The sequence below is a fragment of the Psammomys obesus genome, unplaced genomic scaffold (genome assembly GCF_907164565.1).
Source record: "Psammomys obesus unplaced genomic scaffold, mPsaObe1.curated_primary_1811, whole genome shotgun sequence".
Classification (NCBI taxonomy): domain Eukaryota; kingdom Metazoa; phylum Chordata; class Mammalia; order Rodentia; family Muridae; genus Psammomys; species Psammomys obesus.
The window spans coordinates 3,107,237-3,123,681 of record NW_026592636.1 but is presented as its reverse complement, the minus strand read 5'-3'; the positions used below and the strand labels follow the sequence as shown (position 1 = coordinate 3,123,681).

Here is a 16,445-nt window from a genome sequence, read left to right as displayed (position 1 = left end):
TATCTATCTATCTATCTATCTATCTATCTATCTATCTATCTATCTATTTTTCAAGGCAGGGTTTCTCTGTGTAGCCCTTGATGTCCTGATCTCATTTTGTAGACCAGGCTGGCCTCCAACTCAGAGAGATACACCCGCCTCTGTCTCCTGAGTGCTTGGATTAAAGTGTGTGCTACCATGCCTGGCTTGAATTCAAAATTTTATAGGTTGAGTCTTTATTGACCGCATGCCAAACATTGATGGTAAAGTGATAAACAAGCCTTTGTGTAGACAGATGATCTCATTGTCTTCAGTCTCTTCTGACTTGAGTGTTTTGAAGCACGCATAGTGAGTGGGATCATGGAGTCACATTAAAATGATTAAGGTGTTGTCCTGAGGACTTTGTGATATAGCAGGGGCTGGAGTCTAGCTTTTGTGTTTCTGGACTCTACTCTAGGCTGCCAGTTGTCTGTAGTGTGAGCACAGTTTTGTTGTGCCTGGTACTGTACAAAAAGACAGTGTTTACTTGGATGTTATGGAGTAGCTCTAGCTCCCTCCTTGGCATCAATAGGGTGAGGCCTGCTTTTTAAAATTTATGTGAGTATAGTGTGCAGGTCCCCTACCCCCAAGTAAATAATTTTGATTTCAATAAATGCAGTGTCCATAAAAAAGCCAATTGGGGCAATCCCTTTCCTATTCTCTTTAAGATTAAAGGGGTTGTGAATGGTGAGTGTTCATTCTGCTATTTCTTCAGTCTTTGTGATTAAGCAAATGCATTTTAGATGCTGTTCATTTGAGAGGGTCTGTTCTGTTTTAGACTAAACCAGTCTTCTATGGAGTGTGCAGGTGAGTTTGAAATTGAATCCAAGACTTTTGGTTTAAGCATGTTAAGCATGCACTCTACCTCTGAGCAACATCTCTTACATTTTTAATGAACATTTTAAAACTGCTTCATTTACATTCTTTAGTTGTCATCACAGTACTGAAAGGAAGGTAAGATTTATGGTAAGGGTAGAATTTATGTCTGTTGAGAAAAGTATTGTTCCTGTAAGGAGTGATAGATGATATAACACATACAGAAAATGAAAGCAGCTGGATGGTGGTAGCACACACCTGTAATCCCAGTACTCTGGGAGACAGAGGCAGGTGGATCTCCAATTTCGAGGCAGCTTGGTCTACAGATGGAGTTCCAAGACAGCCAGGGCTACATGGAGAACACCTGTTTCAAAAAAGAAAAAGAAAAAACCAAATAAACAAACAAATAAATAAAAATGAAAGCATATGAATTTTCTGCCTTGATTTTTTTTTTTTTTTTTAAGGGGATAGTTCTTTGTATCCATTTTCTCTGAGAGAATAATTCAGTAATGGACAGCTAAACTGCATGGCTATTGTTTGCTTTGGGGGACAGGGTCTCACTGTGTAGCTCTGGCTATGCTGGAACCAGTCTGGCTCCAACTCCAGAGATCCTCCTGCCTCTGTCTCCTGTGGCTCAGGAGGCCTAGCTGCGTGCTATTTTAACTTTCAAATCAGCAGTGCCTCTTTTAACTGCTGTGGCCCTGTCCCTACTCCCTGTTCCAGAGCAGTCTTGCTCTCCAAGAGAGCCTCTTCCTTATTTTGTGCTTTCTGATGTCAAATTATAATTTCTGAGAAGTCAGATCCTTAGGGAGATTTCTTGTTCCCTTCACTTTTGATGTTCTTGGTGGGAGCATTGCATCACTCTTGTGGATTTCATTTCATGTCAGTTTTTGGTGGGGAGGGCAGGACTTTGTTACCTATTTTCAGTGATCTGATGTCAGTTTGGATACCTTTAGTTCAAGTTTTTCCGGCTAGGTTCATATGAATGAACCCTTGTCTTGTTTCTTCAGTCGTCAATCTAGCTTTTGCCAATCTTTCAATGCTCAGCTTTTCTTTCCATTTTAGCAATAGCAGCTCCAGTAATCCCACTCTCAGTTCTTACTGACGGAGACAGATAATGATATAAACATTCAATTTTCAGTCTTGCTTCTGTCTCCCTTCTTCACCCTTATTTGAAAGTTTTTAATTTGCCCCAAATCTGAACCATTGCTATCATAGTACTTTGATTATTATGTTAGATTCAGGATTTGTTAAGCCAAGAAGAAAGCATAAAATTCATTTGCTCCCTATTTAATAATTGAGGAATGGCTGCTTAGGTTAGATGAAGTGTCTTTGTTCACACAGCCAGAAAGTAGCTGGTTCTAGTGCCACTTCCCCGTCCAGAGCTGCTTTTTTGGGTGGGCTGGGGAGTTGTTTCAAGACAGGGTTCTTTGGCCCTGGCTGTCCTGAAACTCATTATGTAGATGAGACTGGCCTCAAACTCACAGAGATCTGCCTGTCTCTGCCTCCTGAGTGCTGGGATTTAAAAAACAACAACTTGTTTTAAAAATATATCAGACTTTTACATTTCTCTAGTTTATAGCTAGTAGCAGCTCCCAATGAACTGGTGTTCTCACCCCTGCCCCCCCCTCCCCTTTTTCTTTTTGTTTTTTTTAAAACAGGGTTTCTTCCTGTATCCCTGGCTGTCCTGGAACTTGCTTTGTAGACCAGGCTGGCCTCAAACTCAACAGAGATCTACCTGCTTCAGCCTCCCTAGTGCTGGACTACAGGCTTGCGCTGCCGCCACCACCTGGCAACTTTTTCCTCTCTTTGAGGACAGTTTATACTTTGGACTGTTTAACCCATTAAAAAAAATAAACAGAAAATAGCAACAACAAAACAAGTCTGTCAGACATGTTTGAAGAGTTTATGCTTGGTGCATACCTCCTGAGATCCAAATAGTAAATACTGCCCACTGCTTCTCGTCCTTCCAGAGTAGATCCTAACTTTGTTGCTGCTGTTACAGCAGTGGTTAGCACTGTCATGGTGCTGCTTAGTTTTTGTCTACTTGACAAGAGCTAGAGTTAATGTAGGCAGAAGGAACATCCATTGAAAACTTGCCTCCATCAGATTGGCTTGTAAGCAATCTGTGTGGCATTTTCTTGATTAATGATTGATGTGGAAAGATCCAGCCCACTGGCAGTACCACATCTGGGCAGGTAACCATGGGTAGTACAAGAAAGCAGGTTGAGCAAGCCATGGGGTACAAGCCAGTAAACAGCGCTGATGGCTTCTGTTTCAGTTCTAGCCTCCAGGTTCATGATGGAATGTGAGATAAAACAAACCTTTTCCTCCTCAAGTTGCTTTTGGTCATGGTGTTTATCACAGCAATAAAAACCTAAATAGGACAATCTTCTTGGCTGTCTGCTAGTTATAGCTGTTAAGTGGTGTGTTATATACTTTTTCCTCTTAAATGACTTTGCTATTCCATGGAAATGGGTCTTTTTAATGTACTTGTCGGTGATTAGCCATTAGACTGTTGTGTGTTCTGGTGCTCTATGTGTCTTTCATAGACATGTCATGCAGTCTAGACCTCTTGCCCTTGCTTGTTTGTGCTCTGGGTTCTTGCTGTTCCTCCTCTACCCTAACTGGGGAGTGGTTTTTTGTTTGTTTGTTTGTTTTTTGTTTTTTTGGGGGGTCTATCTTTCATGGGTGATTATATCTCTGGAGTCTGTATTGTCTCTTGTTGCACACTCTCCTTTTCAGGAGCTCAATCTCTGGTTTTGTGAGAAAGCAAGCAAACCTTTTGAGATTTTAATTACTAATATATTTTGCTTGTTTCCAAGCACTCTTGGGAGGTAGGATCTTGGGAAGGGAATGTAGAGCTATTTCCATGCTGTTGAGCTGCATCTCAGCCCTCTGAACTCCTTTTTCTGTTTTTTTCAAGACAGAGTTTCTATGTATCCCCAGGGGCTGTCCTGGAACTTGTTTTGTAGACCACGCTGGCCTCGGACTCACAGACTCCACCTGCCTCTGCCTCCTGAGTGATAGGATCAAAGGTGTGCACCACCATGCCCGGCTTTCTATGTGCCTGTAGTGGTCACAGTGGGGTGTTGGAGCTCTACCAGAGGTGAACCTCATGTGGGTGTTGGGAACCATTCAGGCCTTCTGCAAAAACAGTACAATGTTCTCCGTTGAGCCATCTGTCTGGCCCCTTGCTTTATACATTTGATTGATACATGCTTCTGAATTGGAAATAGTTTTCTCATGTTTTTGTTTTAACAGGTTGCTATAATAAAATACCATAGCCCGGGTATTTAAAGAACATAAATTTATATACAGTTCTGGAGACCGTAGTCTCCAGATCTGAGTCTTGGGCAATGCAGATTTCAGATGAGGGTCTTCAGATGAGGATCTACAGACACTGTCTCTTTGGTATATTCCTACTCCACCTTTCCTCAGAGAGTGTTGTGCTGTTTCTTCCTAGAAAGATACTGAACTCGTTTAACCATACTTACTGCAGAGAAAGCAAGAACTCATCATAGAAGTTGAGAGCAACATAGAATTTCAGTGTATGAGCCTTCCCTCCGCACCCCCCAAGATAGGGTTTCTTTGTGTAGCCTTAGCTGTCCTGGACTTGGTTGTAGACTAGGCAGTCCTCAAACTCACAGAGATCCACCTGCCTCTGCCTCCCGAGTGCTGGGATCAAGGCGTGTGCCACCATGCCTGGTTCTTTTTTTTTTTTTTTTTTTTTTTTTTCAATTTTATTTTAATGTTTAGATACTGCTTTATTTTGGAGTGGAAAGGAGAATGTTATGTTTGAAACTCATACTTTACTATGTAAACACATACTTTACTATGTAGCCCAGCCTGGTCTGAAACTTGAGATATTTATGTCTTAACTTCCATAAGGTTGTTCATTCCCAGAGAAACCAGGGTCAAGGCTCACCTGTGTTTTTCCCAGCACTTCTCATCCTGCCCTACCTTAAACCTCTTCAGCCCAGGGGTTTCCCTTCCCCAGCTTCTCATTCTTACATAAACTTGCCATTTTGCCCATGTTCTCTCTTGGTCCTCAGCTCTTCTCTTGGTCTACTTGCCCTCTCCCCTCTCTCTTTCCCTTCCGCCCTCCCATTCTCTGTTCAGTCTGGATTATTCCAGATGCCTCTGTTTGAACCCATAACTACAATGAGCTCCTTCTCCTTGACCATACCTAGGAGTGGTCGTTTTCTTTCAAAGGTGGGCTTATAGGCCCTGTTTTTATTACCCTTTTCCTTAAGTGTTAAAATGCATATAGTTGGGTTTTTTGTTTGTTTGTTTTGTTTTTATTTTGAAAATAGGATTTCATTATAGCCATGGCTGTCCTGGAACGCACAGAGATTGCTTGCCTCTGTGTCTCCAGTGCTGGAATCAAAGGTGTGTACCACCACTGCCAGCTGACTTAGGCTGTTTGTAAGTGTACTGGTGTTAAGTGCATTTATAATGCATGGCCATCATTACTAGCTGTCTCTGTGCACTAAAACTCCATACCATTAAAGAACTTGCCGTTCCCCTTCCTCCCTTGGGGCACTAGGCAGTTGCCCTTCTCCTTTCTCTCCTATTTTAATCATCACAGCCATTCCTTTGGGGATGTGGTCCAATAACACCCAAAGCCTCAGACAGCACTGGCCCCTGGGTGTACTGTTTGCTTCTATCATTCATATCCACAGTAAGTTTAATTTTTAAATAAGGCGAGAAAGAGATAGCAAGATTAACTTTAAGCAATAGAACATCCCAACAGTCTGTAGTAAAAGTTGAGTGAGCTTACTCTCAAAGTCTTGATCCAGGAGCCAAAGAAAAACTGCAGGTTGGAATTGACTAGGGCACTTTACCCTAATTGAAATTAGCAAGATTAACTTTGCCAAAAGATACAAAGATACAGTGTGTGTGTGTGTGTGTGTGTGTGTGATTTCTAGCCAGTCATTATGGTTTGTTGAGTTATAGCATTTGTCACTTTTTCTCCTCTGTGCTGCCCCACTCCTACTTTGCTTTTTTAAGACAGGGTCTCGCTATGTAACCCCGTTGGCCTAGAATTTGATACATAGACTAGGCTGTCTTGAACTTGACTGTACAAGTGTGCCACAAGCTCTGGTTCAGAGCTTCCTTCTTCTTTTTCTTTATTTATTTTTATGTATGGGAGTGTATGTATGTGTGTTCTGGATGCTTGAGAAGTTCAGAAGAGGGCAGTGAATCCCTTGGTACTGGAGTTACAGGTGGTTTTGAGCCACCATGTGTATGCTGGGAATTGAACCTGAGCCTGTGGCAGAACAGTTCGTGCTCTTAAGTGATGAACCATCTCTCCAGCCCTTCCTTTTCTTTTTTAGTAGAGGGACTCATGAAGCCTAGACTGGCCTTGCTGTGTAGCTGAAGTTGGTCTGAAACTTCTGATTTTTCTGCCTCCCTCCCAAGTGATGCTATTCCAGGAGGGCACCAACACACCCCGTTTATGCAATACTGCAGATAAACCATTGTGTTGCTAGGCAAGTACTCTACTGATCGAGTTAAGTCCCAGCCCTGTTTTAGCATTCTTTTGTGTAGAACCTGACTTGGAAAAGCTGGCTCATTTGGTAATTCCTTTCTTGTGTGGCTTGTTTTGTAAGTCTCTTTTTAATTACTTTGAGGAATCAACAGACTGTTTTCCACTCTCCCTGCAGTGTATGAAGGATTGAATTTCTTCATATCCTCAGACTCTTAATTAATCTATTTCTTTAAGTTGTAGCCGTCCTAATGTGTATTTGTTGTGGATTGGATAGAAGTACCCAACGAATGTTTACCACTAAGTTTACTCCCTCTCTTTTTTCACCCAGCCTCTCAACAGTCCTTCAGGTCTCTAGTATGACTGAGAAATCCAAAGTGTCTTATCTTTTTGATTCTTTGTGAAAGCTCCAGGCTTCTCTTTGTGGCCGAGTCATGAACTTTCACCTTGCTGTTTGTGCAAGTCTTCTTTAGGATCTCTTGGCTATTATTTCTGTAATCTCTTTCCTTGTTTTCTGTTCTCTCTCTTTTTTTAATTTTATTTTTTTCTTATCAGTTACATTTTATTAACTCTATATCCCAGCTGTATCCTGCTCATTTTCTGTTCTCTTTACCTTACTTTTTTTTTTTTTTAACTCAATTTTTAATTTCTTCTCTGAGGCTTTAAATTTTGAAGCCCCCTCTCTTTCTGTATTCTTTTCAGTGGCACCTGGTGTTTAATGATATATTATCTTAATCTTTCTGGAGGTAGCAATGATTTTTTTTTAAATGTGTATTGTGTATTTATACAGTCTTTCTTTCTATTTTCTTTTGCACTTTGCTGTTTGCTGCGATATTCTTTGTTTTATTGTTTGCTGTTTGTTTTGCTTTGTTTTTTGTGATGGATAGCCCTGGCTATTCTATAATTCACTATGTAGACCAGGATGGCCTTGAACTCACAGAGATCCACCTGCCTCTGCCTCCCCAGTGCTGGCGTTAAAGGTGTGCGCCACCACCACCTGGCTGCTGTGATATTCTTCATGCTAGTCTTTCTGGAGTGGTCTTTGGCTTTGCTCAAAGTCAGGAATTCACAAATGGAGAGTTAATACTAGGAACTGTTATTCTTTCTAAGCTTCTACACTGCAAGAGCAGAGGGAATGACATCACCTATTATTTGTGAACTTCTTAGGTTTTCATTTCCTAATGTCTTCCACTGGCCAGAATTAGAACTTTTTGGAGAAATGGCATATTTCTAAGATAATGGTAGAGAAGGAATTATATGAACCAAGAACATGCTATAAGAGGAATTAAAGTGCTTAGAGAAGACACAAAAGTTCCTGGGACAGCTTGCATGCCAAATCTGGGACATTGTAAAAAATCACAATAAATAATGGTGCTAATAAGAGTCGTTGAGCTCACACTAATAATGGATTCAGGGAAGAGTGAGTGGGGAAACAAGAACATACCTTACTGAAGTTAGACAAGCAACTAATAAAGCTGAGTGTTGTAGTGTGGCACTTGGGAGGACAAGGCAGGAAGATCAGGAGTTCATCATCATCCTCTGCTGCATAGTTGAGTTTGAGGCCAGCCTGGACTATATGAGACACTGTCTCAAATAAAAATACATGTAAGTATCATACTGTCAGTCCAGTGAGTACTGACACTCTCAAGTGAATGTTCTAAGAGCATCATCAATAGATGTCTTCTTGCAGATTATTTACTGATGAGTCACCAAAGAAAATGGTCACTTTGGGCTGGAGAGATGGCCCAGAGGTTAAGAGCATTGGCTGTTCTTTCAAAGGTCCTGTAATTCCCACCAACTACATGGTGACTCCATCTATAGTGAGATATGGTGCCCGCTTCTGGACTGCAGGCACATATGCAAGAAGAACACTGTATAAATAATAAATAAATCTAAAAAAGCAAAAAAAAAAAAAAAAGACCGGTCAGTGAAGAAATCGATTACTATCATCTTAACTGAATAAAATTATCAACAGTATTTGGACAAGTTGATCTCATCTAGGTAGCATTACTGCCAGAAATGTACACCCAATGAAAGATGGAAATGCTAAAAAGTTTTTTTTAATTAATTCAATTTAAATATCAGTCATAGGCCCCTCCCTCCTATCCTCCCAGTCCCACCCTTCCTCCTGCGTTCCCTCTCCCCTATCCCTTATAATAGGGAGCCCCCCTAAAACAAAAGTTTTTAGATGTATTTTAAAAATTTGGTTTATATTAAAGACTTGGTTTCAGTTGTGTGTGGCCCTGACTTGAAGCGTAGGAATTGCCACTGAGGTACTGTAGAGCAGTTATTGTTCAGAGTTCCTTACCTGGGTGTTGTGCAAGAGAATAATTCGCAAACAGTTTCGGAAGGAGTTAAGGAGAGGCTGGAGGTGAGTGAAATACTTGAGGTATAGCATAACTGAACACACATACGCATGGGCAGCTAATTCAGTTGTTTGGAAGTTTCATAAACTAGAGGTAGTTGGGAGCTATTTAACATGGATATTGGGAACCAAATTTGGGTTCTTAACCACAAAGTACCACCCCTATCCCCCACCCCTAGCACCAAACCATGACACTTTTAAGGTTAACAAGTGAGTGTGGCTGATGGGCAGTTTCAGTCTTAGGCAGGGCTTATTGGCCTAGGTATTACAGCAGATCACTGGTCTAGTCACTTAAATAGTGTGAGCTCCAGTAAAAGTCCTCGCCACCTTTCCCCCCCACCCCCCAAGTCAATAATGTTCACCTCACTCATAAGACAAGTTTCACTTTTCAGTCTGAGGAGTGAAGGTCTTTTTTTCTGGCCAGGAAAGGAGGAACCAGAAGGGATGCTGGCTGGGGTAGGGTGTGACCTTCCTTGTCCTGGCACTGGTTTTGTAGCTCCTTTGGTTTTTCAGTGTGCCTGTGGTGGGCTGTCAGAATAAAGAGCTATTTGGGTTTTTGTTTTTTGCTATGGTCATTTTGCTATGGAAGGTGGGAGTGAGATTTAGAATTTTAAGTATATTATCTTTTGATCAATATGCTATTCTAGTACTCTGATTTTACTCTCTTCTTGCTTGAAGATTGTGCTTTGGGGAGTAGACACGGACAGAACCAAAAAACACTTTTTACTGTTTGTAGACGTATTTTTTACTGCATTTTGATTGCCCCCTCTTTACCCACCAGTCTTAGTACAGAGCTGGCACACTGTTTTGCTCTTCTGGATCTTATTTCTTATTACCATAACATTTTAAATATACTTTTTTTTTTTGGTATTAAACACATATCCAGAGTTTCCCATAGCAGTCTTTGGTGGTCTTGGTTAACTGCCATCTTGTCTGAGTCTAGAGTCATTTGGGAAACAAGCGTCTGGCCATACCTGTGGGGATAACTTTACATGGAAGAAAAGCCTGCCTACTATGGGCAGCACCACTCCTGGCTACAGTCCTGAACTGTGTAAATAAGTGGGATGAGGGCAGCATTCATCACTCTTTCTTCATTGTGGATCCCAGCTGCTTTAAGCCCATCTTTTGTTGAGTTCCTCTCCATCTTGGATTGTAACCTTGTACTGGTAAGCCCCTTCTCCCTTGAGTTGCTTTTGTTCAGGGTGAAACTCTTTTTTTTTTTTTTTAATCACAGCAACAGGAAATCAAACAAAGACGAAGTTCAAGAGAAAAACCATAAGCCCTTGAACAAAGGCTCTTTCTCTAAAGGATAGATGATGCCCCAGCATCCTTAGTTTGTGAACCCAACTGACAACAGTGTTTGCTTTTAGCATTTGAATAGGACTGTGTTGTGTTGATGGTACTCTGGGAGCCTGTGAGAGTGAACCTTGTATTTTGCCTGCAAGTGGGAAGAATAGGTGGTTATTGGTGGTATTAGAATTGATTGCAGATTAGCTTGAGGGTCCTGGAACTACACAAATATAATGCCAATTTGTGTTGCGTGTGTGTATACACAGACACGTGCACGCATGCTTGTGTTTTGGAGAGTGTCTTAGTTTGTTGTTGCTTATTTTGTTTTGTTTGAGATATGGTCTTTCTCTATTCCTGGCTCTCCTAGAGCATACCATGTAGACCAGGCTGGCATGAACTCACAGAGATGACAGGATTAAAAGGGTAGGCTACCACACCTGGCAAAGGGTGCTCTGGAACCTTAACAGAATGACAGCTGTAACTGGACTTAACCTTTAGTAATGACAGGTCCTATAGGTCTGTGCACATGTGCACACACACATGAATGCATGCACAAAATTTTATGTGTAAGAGTATTTTACAGTATGTCTGTGCTGCGTGTATGTGTGGTATCTGCAAAGGCCGGAAGAGGTCTTCAGATCCCAGAGAACTGGAGTTATAAATGGTTTTGTGTCACCATGTGGATATTGGGGATTGAGCCTGGATCCTCTTTAAGAGCAGCTCAGCTCTTAAGTGCTGAGCCAGCTTTCCAGATCTTTGCTTTATATTCTAAAGTATAGTGATTTTGTAGTCAGCCTTACGTTGACGAGAGTCAATTCATAGATAGTAAGGATATGGTTCTTCACTCACAGTGCTGCTATGGCACCTGTGTTTATCTCCAGGTTATTTTTTAGTGTGGAATAAAAACTGGAGTATAGGATTTTTTTTTTTTTTCTTTTCTGTGTTCACATAGAAAAGCCTCAACCTGAGCTTTTTACTTGTCTGAGGTGTGGTTATGTGGGACTCAAGACCCACTTTTTTTTTTTTTTTTAATGGCAGCTGTCATCAGACTGAAGCATAATACATAAGATTATCTGTTGATTTTGTTTTTACAGGAACACTTCTGTTTTATACAATATCCTCTCTAACTCCTGCTGATCTGCTAATGCAGTAATTTGAAGGATAGCTGTCACCAGTATAACCTGTAATGGGCAAGGAGCCACAAAGAAGAAAACATTTTTTTTAGTTTTAAACCTTGGTTTGAAAGGTAAGACTGTTAAGATCATTAGGTGTTTTCTTCTTGGAATTCTTGGGCGTGGAAAAGCAGTTATATGCTTTCTTGATGCTAGAGCCAGGGAACCAGGTCTAAACAGTCCACCTGCACTGGAGACAGTGCGGTACTCTGGTGTTTTTAGGAAGTTAAACAGCAGCCAACATAGCCGACTTAGGTTTGTCTAGGAATCTGTAGAACTCAGTGGATTCCTTTTCCAGTGGGTATTGAGCTGGTCACCAAGGAGTAGCCAGGCCTTGTAAGCTGTAGTGGTATTAAAAGGAAGAGCAGAATTAGAGATCTTAGACTCAGGCTGTCTGACTATGTGAGGTGTTCATTTTGTACCAGTGGCCCCTAACCAGCCACCTGGTTAGGTTTTTGAGTTGTAATTGCTATAAATCTTTACTGGAATTTTGATTGAAGGTCAGAGATTGACTTTGCATATTTAACTTTGGCTCAATGGACCACTGTGTCTCAGTGAGACTGGCCTGCTCATCTACATTTCAGAATTCCACCTGGCTCCTAGGTGGCTTCCTTTGTATCTTCTGACTGACATTGTCTCTCAAGGCTTTCTGACTCTTGTTACTCTATCGGCCTGTTCATCTCTATATCTGTGCAGCTGTGATGACTTTGATTCTGATCATCAGCTGATTGATGATGGATCAGGCATCCAGAATGTTGTTTTGCCTGTAACCTGCCAAGCCCCCCAAGAAAGAGGTGGCCCCTACATTTCCACATATATATTCCTCTGCCATATATCACTCTACCATTTTGTCCAACTGTGTCTATATGTCGCTGTCCTGTGACTTTTGTGTGGCAACTTCCTCCAGCTGTCATGAGCCCCAGAGCCATTTACTGTTTAGTATCTGCACAAGGACTATTCTTGTTCAAAGAAAATTCAGCCTTGGGCCTGTGCTTTAAAAGTAAAAATAAAACTTTACCACTGAGCTGGGCATGGTAGCACATACCTTTAATCCCAGTACTTGTGAGGCAGAGGCAGGTGGATCTCTATGAGTTCAAGGCCAGCCTCTGAGTTCAAGGTCAGCTAGATCCAGTTCTAGGACAGCCAGGGCTACACAGAGAAATCCTGTCTCAAAACAAACAGACAAAACACCAAAACAAAGCAAAAGCTTACCACTGGTGAGTTCAGAACCAATGGCATAAGCATGATCCTCACTGTGGACACACCTGGTGTAGTGGTGTGACAGCTCAAACATTGCCTGGTGCCTGCTTATGAACAGATGAGAGTGGCATAGTTTTAATTAACTTGCAGTTTTAAAAGTTTGATAAATTGTCCAACCAAGCCTCGTCTAGGTCTCGTGTATCATTTTGTCATTTTTTTTTTTAAAAAGCTATAGGTGTAACTGTACCATGTTGAATTGCAGCATATCACAGCAGATTCTGTTTTAGGTTGTCTTTTCTCAGCTGATTCAAAAAATATTCTGTGTATGACTTTCACGAAGACTATTCTTAGAAAGGCTAAAACCTCAAAGAGTGTTGGATTTGTGACAAAAACAGTAACAGTCCTCTTTTCACTCTTCTTATTCCCCACAGACTTGGGCCTGCTTAGTCAGCTTTGTTCACCTCTAGTATCTTAAGTGCCTCTGTGTATAGTTCTCCTCTATTCCACTTTGGCTATGAAGAGGAGGTTGGATCTGGCACATGCATACCTCCTCCCCTCATCTTCTAACAGTTAAAACATATCTTTTAACTGAAATTGGTATTAAGGGTAGGTATACTTAGTTAATTATTCCGTAAAGCTGTGACTTATTTGCAGAATTTTTCCGTATACTCAGATAGATCCATTAGACTATGTGTCTTCTCATTGAGATACATCTCTCCTGTCTAGAATCCCACACCTCTTGCCCTCCTGATGCGTTGCTCTTGACCTTTTCCATAGCTATTGTATCTCCTCTCTTGTGAGGCATCTTGGCTTATGGATTCCTTGTATTTTGCCTTGTTTTTTGAAGCACACTTTGAGGAACCACTTGAGAAAGTGTGGAAGTCTGCAGAACTTTTGTTTCTAGGTGTTCTCTACAACTACTAGAGGAGGCTGTCATTTTACTTTCTGGTTCTTCTTCCTTGGGTTTCTCTCCATTGGACAAATCTCAAGACTGTCTTTGCAGCCATGAATTTAATGAATAGCCAAGAGATTTTGTTTCACCAGTATTTGAGTTGGCCTGTGCAGCTCTTGAAAAGAGCTGATTAATTTTAGGAAATACCATTTTACTTTTTTGTGTTTACCATCGCTGTAACAGTGCATATCTCTCAGCCAAGCACTGTGGATTTCAGGTTTTAGCCCAACTTTGCCTACATGGTGAATTTAAAAACTGTAGGAGAAAAACGGCGCTGGAGAGATAGCTCATCAGTTAAGAACCCTTGCTGCAGCCAGGAGGTGGTGGCTCACGCCTTTTTTCCCAGCAGAGGCAGGTGGATCTCTGTGGGTTCACGAGGCTAGCCTGATCTACAAAGAGAGTTTAGGACAGCCAGTGTTACACAGTGAAGCCCTGTTTTGTAAAATAAAACAGAGAGCCCTTGCTGCATTTGCAGATGACCCAGGGCCACTTCGTAAGTCCCACATTGGGCTGCTACTGCCACCTTTACCTCTCCCTCCAAGGGGATCCAGCACTTTTTTCTGGCCTCCGGGGCTTTAGGCACAGAATACACTACATAAGCTGACATCCAGGTAAAGGAAGATACGTTTTTTAGAAGTAGACACTCGGTTCAGTTCCCATCCTCTTACACCCTCCCCCCAGTGAAAACGGTATGCATATGATATACTTGTTTTATTTGGATAGTAGACTTCCCAAGTGTTCTGTTTTCAGTCTTTTCATTCATTTGTTGGCTGTCATTTCCTATTCTTTGTGCCTTTACAGTTCACTAAAGTTACTCTAGCAGAGAAGGATTATGCAGGGCCATAGCCACTAAGCCTGCAGAACCTTCCTATTTTTTTTTTCCTGGGGTTCCATGTCAGCCATATCTAGGTATAACTTGTACCTTTTACATCAAAACAATTTTGATATAGGCACTGTGGCCATCATTTAATGCAGCCTTCTTCCAGAAAGGAAGCTGCCCTTGTAGAGACGAGCAGAGGCTCTTTGCATAGCTGCAGCCTCTCCTTGACAGGGTCTAGCTTCTGTTCACAGTGATCTTTGTTTCCCTCTTTGGTTCTCACTTATTCTTGCTTTACATGATAGGTTTTCTCTTATACATGATAACAGAAAAGAGTTTTAGTGATTCTAAATCTACTTGCGTTGTCCTTAAAGTGGTGGGTCTTCTGTAACCTCAGGCCACTTTGGATGCCATTGTGGTTGTCAGTCTACACTTTGCCTCAGTCAGATACTGTATTTGGTGACATAATGTGATATGGTCCAGTAAGATGTTATCTGTCCAGGATAGGCCACAGTGGACTGGGGTGGACAGTTTCTTTTATTACTGTATTTTAAGAATTATATATTAGTTATTCTATAACATAACTAAGTTGAACTTACAACCAAGTGCAATTTAGCTAGTTTTTCTTTCACCTTTAACAGTTTCATGTTTTTTTAAGTTACATTTTTATTCACTTCTGTGTTGAGCCTCTCTGTGTGCATGTGAACTTATGTGTGCCCTGGTGCATGTGTGGAATCAGAAGGCAACTTGTAGAAGTCAGTCCTCTCTTGTCTACCATGTGAGTTCCAGGCAACAAATTCAGGTTGCCAGGCTTGGCAGCAAGTGCCTCTATTCTACTACGCCTCTTTTGGGTTGTTTGAAAGAATAGCCCTACTAGTTACTGCTGTGTCTCTTGTTGTCAGGGTGCACGGCACTTCCTTTCTCCTGTTGGGCTCATCTGTTGATGCCAGGAGTCCTGCCTTGTGGATTAGAGGTTTGGAGAGCCTTGTATGTTTAGATGGAAAACTCTTCATTTCTTCTTCTGACTTGTATTCACCCTATTCTATTACCTCCTAGATAGACCATGCCTTTCTTCCTTTTTTTCTCTTACAAGTTTCTGGGAGAACCTTGCTCCTAATCATTGTTCTTTCTTAACCTTTTCCTGTCCATTCAAACATCAGTTTAAAACAAAACCAAGAACCACCTATTCCTATTATGAATAGGGCATTTTTCACATTCTTCACATACACATTACTGTTGCTTTTGAAATTGTGCAAAACAGAAACAGTTTCCCATGTCTAGTTGTGGGCTACTTAATGATGTTTCCAACAACAGCAGACCATGCATGTGACAGTGGTTCCATAGGACTGTATTGCCCAGTGACATCATGCCATCTGAGTTTGAGATGTTCTCAAAATGACAAAAATTGCCTAATGGATATGCTTCTTAGACAGGTCCCCTTGAAAGGGATGCTGGCGTCCAAGTTGAACAAGCATATTTATAGAGGAACAAACTGCAGTAGCTGAAATATTTGAATTAGTTGACAGAAAGTTAAGTCTGGATTTTTCTTGATTGTAGTTAATTTTTTCCTTTTCTCTTTTCTTTTCTACTCCCCCTGACTCCTTTTACCCCTCTTCTTTGTTGTGTTTAAGGAGATGGAGTCTCTTAATGTCCAGGGTGGCTCCATCCTCCTGGCCATAAGTAATTCTCTTGCTTCAGTCTCCTAAATAGCTGGGGCCACATGTGTGAGCCAACATGTTAGGCTTTGTCACTTACCTTATCTGTCTGTCTGCTTATCTATCTGTCTATCTATCACGTTTATTTTGTTTTGTTTGTGAATGTCTTGCCTAGATGTATGTATGTGCCAGCTGCCTGAGGAGGCCAGAAGAGGGCACTGGATCCCCTGGAATTTGAGTTAACAATAGTTGTTGTTTTAGTTTGGGTTTCTGTTGCTGTGAAGGAGCACCATGACCAAGGCAACCAAAACATTCATTAGGGCTGGCTTATAGTTTCGGAGGTTTAGTCCATTATCATCATGGTGAGAAGCAGGGCAGCGTCCGTGCAGACATGGTGCTGGAGAGGATCTGAGAGTTGGACATCTTGATCTGCAGGCAGCAAGGAGGACACTGGATGTGTTTCACACTGTGTGTAGCTTGAACATTTAAGACCTCAAAGCCCTCTCTCACAAAGTGACACACTTCTAACAAGGCCACACCTCCTAATAGTACCTCTCCCTATGACCAAGCATTCAGACACATCAGTCTGTGGGGCCATACCTATTGAAACCACCACAGTTGTAAACCACCGTGTGGGAGCTGGAAATTGAACCCGAGTTCCCTAGAAGA

General features: G+C 41.5%; 1 protein-coding gene across 9 annotated transcripts in view; it reads left to right on the top strand.

The window, feature by feature from the left end:
• Nucleotides 1-16,445, top strand: part of Ppp6r3 (protein phosphatase 6 regulatory subunit 3) — a 115,347-nt gene that overhangs the window by 22,314 nt on the left and 76,588 nt on the right. For 3 of the 9 annotated variants that reach the window (XM_055614569.1, XM_055614567.1, XM_055614568.1), the window contains exon 2: nt 11,075-11,226. The exons of the other annotated variants lie outside the window; for them this stretch is intronic. The gene's annotated coding sequence lies outside the window, so the exon portion shown is untranslated. The remainder of the gene's footprint in view (nt 1-11,074; nt 11,227-16,445) is intronic. 9 annotated transcript variants of the gene reach the window in all.